Below are 6,166 nucleotides of genomic sequence, written 5' to 3'. Positions count from 1 at the left end.
TTTTTTTTTTTTACTGTGGTAAAATAGATACAACATAAAATGTACCATTTTAATCATTTTAAAGTGTACGGTTCAGTGGCCTTAACTATGATTACATTCTTACGCAGTCATCACCATCATCTGTCTCTAGAACATTTTCCATCTTCCTGAACTGAAATTTCATACCCATTAAATAATAACTCCCCATTCCCCCTCCCCACTGTATCCTGGCAACCACCATTCTGCTTCCTGTCCCTGTGAACTTGACTACTCTAAGTACCTCATATAAGTGGAATCATATAGCATTTGCCCATCTGTGACTGGCTTACTTTCACTTAGCATAATGTCTTCAAGGTTCATCTCTGTTGTAGCATGTTAGAACTTCTTTTTAGGGCTGAATGGTATTCCATTGCATATATACAGCATATTTTGTTTACCTATTCATCAATTGATGGACATTTGGGTTGCTTCCATCTTTTGGCTATTGTGAATATTGCTGCTATGAACACAAGTGTACAGATACCTGTTTGAGTACCTGATTTCAATCTTTTTGGGGGTATTAGAAGTAGAATTGCTGGATCATATGGAAATTCTATTTTAAATTTTTCGAGGAACCACCATACTGTTTTTCATAGCAGTTGTACCATTTTACATTCCATTAACCACACACAAGAGTTTTGATTTCTTTATGTCTGGGTCAACACTTCTTTTCTTTTCTTTCTTTCCTTCCTTCCTTCCTTCCTTCCTTCCTTCCTTCCTTTTTCTTTCTTTCTTTCTTTCTTTCTTTCTTTCTTTCTTTTTTTTGTAGTAGCCATTCTAATGGGTGTGACATGGCATCTCATTGTGATTTTGATTTGCATTTTCCTGATGATTAGTGATATTGCATACTTTTTATGGTGCTTATTGGCTATTTGTATATCTTTTTTGAAAAAATGTCTTTTCAAATCCTTTGCTCATTTTTAATTTTTTAACAACTAGTAATCAATTTATTCAAATAGTTGACTTAAGCATCTCCAGTGGTGACTTCCACCTCAACTCCTGGTTCAATACTGGTGGAAGTAATCTGCTTAACAATCTCAGAAGGACTGAGTCAATGAGTTGCTTGTGGATTCTCATCTGGAAATGATCCCATGTCTTAGAACCTTCACCAAAAGGAGTTTTTCTTGTAGCGATTCTCAAAGTCTTAGTACGCATTTGTACTGGTCCTTTCACTTGGAGATTTTTTTCCTTTGCTCCTCTGATCAAGTCAGCACACACCTCCTCCAGGGATTTTATGCTGCGGCTCATAAAGAGTGATTCGAATTCAGTGAATTGCTACCTCCGGCTCCATGGGTGTTTTTCCAGTATCTTTAAAAGCCATGGCTGCTGCGCGGCTTCCTGACCGACTGGTTCCTCAGTGAGAGCAACAGCAGTGAGGCAGGAGCAGGAGCAGGAGCAGGCAGACTACCGCTTGCCACCACCTTTGACCGGTGTCTTTCTCAAAGAGCTTTAATTTCTTTTTCTTTTCTCTCTCTCTCTCTCTTTCTCTCTCTCTCTCTCTCCTCTCTCCTCTCTTCTCTTTCTCTTTCTCTTTCCTTCTGACGGAGTCTCCCTCTGTAGCCCAGGCTGGACCGCAGTGGCACTCACTGTGGATCTCAGTGGATCTCAGCTCACTGCAACCTCCGTTTCCCGGGTTCAAGTGATTCTCCTGCCTCAGTCTCCCGAGTAGCTGGATTATAGGCATGTGCCACTACACTCGACTGAAGTATTTTTAGTAAAGATGGGGTTTCACCATGTTGGCCAGGCCGGTCTGGAACTCCTGACCTCAAGTGATCCGCCCACCTTGGCCTCCCAAAATGCTGGGATTACAGGTGTGAATCACTGCACCTGGCCTAAGAACTCTAATTTTTAAATAGCTTATTTACAAAGCACTCTATGCCTCAGGTCAAATAGTTATCAAGCATCTGCCATATGCCAAGAACTATACAGATTTTATTACCTAATTTTAAAAATATATAATTTTAAACTAAGACCCAGAGAGATAATAGGATCTGTATAAGAATGCTGCAAATAGTGAAAATAGCCCTGTATCTGGAGATTTAGCTCTGCCACTGTCATGATTTCTAATGTACAACATACACATGCAAGTCACTTTAAACTATTTCATAGGTTAAAGGCCTTTTTACCAAAAAAGAAAGAAAAAATTTTAAATCAAGTCCTTACTCATGCCAGGACCGGTGCTAAAGTGTGTGTGTATATATAATGTTTCTCATTTAAGTCTCCTGAAACCTCTGTAAGATAGGTTCTACAATCATCCCCATTTTACAGATGGAAACATGAATTTAGAAATGTTAGGTCACTAGCTAGAAATAATGCAGCTAGTAAGTGACAGTTATTTGAATAGAGCCTGGCATCACAGACTGTACTCTTTTAACTTAAGCACACATACAGAATTTGGATACTTTTGTGTCACAGATAATATAGGGAATTTCAATATGTAAAACAATTCAATTAGTTCACAATTTTAGTCAATTTGGTACATATCATTCAATGCTTATAAACAGAAAATAATAGGAAAAATCAGTCAACAAACACCTCGGGAGAGAGGGAAAAGGCAACTTCATTTCTCTTTTGATAAGATTCTAAATACCACAAATAGGAGAAAACAGCCAAATCAAAAGTTAGGAAATCCGTAACTTCAACCTTCAAAAAGGGTAAGGTGTGTCTTTAAGGAGCAAAGATTTAGGGAAGTCCCATTTGGGCACCCCTCACTCTGGAAAATGAGACAGCTGTTCTCCTTTCTCTTTCCTTTGCCTATTAAAGCTCTGCTCCCAAAACGCACCTCCCCTTTCCCTCCCCTCCAAAAGAGGCAAACATTTAAAAGGTTAACAGGAAAAGACTACTTTATCACATTTAGCTTGAATGCTAAGTAGCAACATTTACTAAGGTCCACAGTTCACTGCTTACTACATAGTTGACTACTTTACTACACAGTAACCCACCCTGGACTGATGGCTTCTTTAGGAATGCTGAGGGAATGTAAAACACAGGAATCCTAATAATCCTGCATTCTTTGAGCATCCATTATAATCAAGCTGATGTTTTTATCCGTCATCATTGTGTATAGTTCCTTTGCTGTGATTGCTCCTTTCTCTTTGGTCTCACATTTTTCATTCTTTTCACCATTGCTCTTTTGGATTTTGTCTTTGGAATCCAATACATTCTCCAAAGAACCTTTAGCCAATGTGCCACCATTCTCTCTTCCTGTTTCCTGGCTTTTTTGTTGTAGACACTGTGCTTCCTCCTGTTTGTCCTTTTCCTCAAGTTTTTTCCAGACTTCAGCTTCTTTATATCTTAGTTTAAGGCTTTCAGAGAGTCTTTCAGTTTCTTCAATGGCTTTTTTGATGTTTGCAGGTCCAAGTATTGAATGGAAACAATCCTCTTAGTGCTTATTTTCTCTGGTTTAATTTCTATGTTCTTATTGAGGTCTTTTAGTGAAGAACTGAGGTAGAGTTCTTTAGGAACTGAAGCCACAACAAGCATGGTGAATTATCTTTAATTTTCCATGTTCACAATGGATGCTACGTTTCCTTAAAAGTAGTATTTTCTGTGGCGTCGGGCACGCTCCACTAACACCAGCCTTCTTGCCAAAGGCCCATCTCCCAAGAACTCGAGGGAGAATTAGTCTTGGCTACCAGGATGGAATCCAGCCCAGCTCATCATCCTTTGCCTATTTTTTAAATGTTTTTTTTTTGGTTGTGAGTTATAGGTATTCTTTATATATTTTGTATATTAACTCCTTATCAGATGTATGATTTGTAAATATTTTTCCCATTTCATGGGTTGCCTTCTCACTCTGTTGATACCATCCTTTGATGTGCAAAAGTTTTAATTTTTATGAAGTTAAATTTATCTTTTTTTCCCTGTGTTAACTATCTTTTTTTTTCCCTGAGATGGAGACTCACTCTGTCACCGAGGCTGGAGTGCAGAGGCATAATCCTGGCTCTCTGTAATCTCTGCCTCCTGGGTTCAAGCGATTCTTCTGCCTCAGTCTCCAGATTAGCTGGAATTACAGGCACGTGCCACCATGCCCGGCTAATTTTTGTATTTTGAGTAGAGACCGGGTTTCACCAGGTTGGTCAGGCTGGTCTCAAACTCCTGACCTCAAGTGATCCACCCATCTCAGCCTCCCAAAGTGCTGGGATTAACATGTGTGAGCCACGGCGCCCGGCCTGTTACCTATCTTTCAGTGTCCCTTTTCAATTGTTTTGAATCCTACTTAGCCCATTTCCTATATTAAGCCTTCTCAGACATCACTGAGAACTTCATCCTCTGTACTCCCACTAGTTTCTAAGCTTCCTGAGGCCAATAACTTATTTTGCAACTTCCCTTCAAATGAGAGGCCCTGTGGTATCTCCCTTGAAAAGGATTCACTTAATAAATCTAAATTTACAGAATGACAGCAAATGCCATTTGCTCAGTTAATAACTAATGGATGAACAGATGAACGAATGAATGATGACTGAACACAGTGACACACAGACACGTCTCTGTCCACTTGACATAATCCTGATCTCCTCAGATAAATCAGTGTATGCAAGGTTCTGGGCATCTTCTGGTGGGCTCAGGGAAACAGAATTGGATGTCCTCTCCAGTATATTATGAAGTTGACTATTTAAGATGAAGGGTCTCTGAGCCAGAGCCTGAAATTACTTAATTTAAAAACAGATGAGGGCCGGGCGCGGTGGCTCAAGCCTGTAATCCCAGCACTTTGGGAGGCCGAGACGGGCGGATCACAAGGTCAGGAGATCGAGACCATCCTGGCTAACACGGTGAAACCCCGTCTCTACTAAAAAATACAAAAAAAACTAGCCGGGCGAGGTGGCGGGCGCCTGTAGTCCCAGCTACTCGGGAGGCTGAGGCAGGAGAATGGCGTGAACCCGGGAGGCGGAGCTTGCAGTGAGCTGAGATCCGGCCACTGCACTCCAGCCCCGGCGACAGAGTGAGACTCCGTCTCAAAAAAAAAAAAAAAAAAAAAAAAAAAAAAAAAAACAGATGAGAAGGTGGCGTTTTTTAAATCTACTTCCACTGCATATGAGGAAAGGAAATAAAACTGGTACTACTTAACAAGGGTTTACAAAAGTTGATTTTAGTAGGTCTGTCCTGTCAGCTAGGCAGAGAACACTTGTATTTTCAGGTATTACCCGAATTTAAGCAACAGACGTGTTCCTAAAATTAACTAACTTATTTGTTTTATGATCATTTGTTCAGCACCCAATAACATCTAATTTTCAAGAGCTTATACCATATACATGTCAGGCATCGTGCCAGGTGCTTTAAAAGCATCGTTTCTTTTAATTTCCTCAGAAATCACAAGATGATATTATTCCAAGGACAGAGATGAGGAAACTGAGTCTTAAGGAAATTAAATACGTTGCCGTGGGTCATACGTCTAGTAAGTGGCTGACGGGGGATTCACACTCAGGCATTGCTTCTTCCTAGGGTAGAATCTTTATTCAGTATGCTGCCCACTATGTGCTAGATGCTACAGACACAAAGATATCAAGCAGATATCACCGCACAAGTGCAGTGCTAGAGACACGCACAAGAGATTAGGGGAACATCAAGGAGGGCCACCAACTCTTTATAGGTGTTTAGTGAGCTGGGAAAATCTCTCTGCGGAAGGAGGGTTGAGCTGGATCTTAGAGGAAAAGGAAGTCCTGGAAAAATAGAGCTAACACCCAGTTGTTCTGCCAGCCCAGCACCATGTCTGGGAATACCATCCCTCTTCTTTTGGGAAGCTTCCCATCACGGGATTCCTCCATAATCTTACAAAGTCCCTGATTCTGGTTGATTGGTTTAGCCCTAGATGCCAACCTAAACCAAGGCCAATCAAACCCAAACTCTGAACAAACATCCATCCTTATCTAGTGGTAGAAGTTGAAGAATGAAGCCCAGGGGCTATTGGGAGCTGTTTCCCCAGTGATTTTCTTTTGGGAGCAGGATGATCCAGACCTAGTTATCTAGAGATTTTAACCGGAAGTATTGGATATGACCTCCATCCTGTTCCCGACTTGGGCAGCCACATCGGACTTGCAGGCTCTTGGAGGTCGCATCCTGTCCTTCCCCCGGCAGGTAGAGTGACTACAAGTCCCGGGATGCACAGCGCTCAGAGTCGGGCGGGGCCGGGCGGACTCGACGGTGACGT

General features: G+C 41.3%; 1 pseudogene; it reads right to left on the bottom strand.

Moving 5' to 3' along the window:
• Window positions 1-982: 982 nt before the first annotated feature.
• On the bottom strand, window positions 983-1,339 carry LOC108534030 (40S ribosomal protein S20 pseudogene; annotated as a pseudogene).
• Window positions 1,340-6,166: the final 4,827 nt, after the last annotated feature.

The sequence above is a fragment of the Rhinopithecus bieti genome, unplaced genomic scaffold (assembly GCF_001698545.2).
Source record: "Rhinopithecus bieti isolate Rb0 unplaced genomic scaffold, ASM169854v2 scaffold_11587, whole genome shotgun sequence".
NCBI classification, from domain to species: Eukaryota; Metazoa; Chordata; class Mammalia; order Primates; family Cercopithecidae; genus Rhinopithecus; species Rhinopithecus bieti.
Note: the sequence above shows the minus strand (reverse complement) of the source record. Positions and strands in the feature narration are given on the sequence as shown.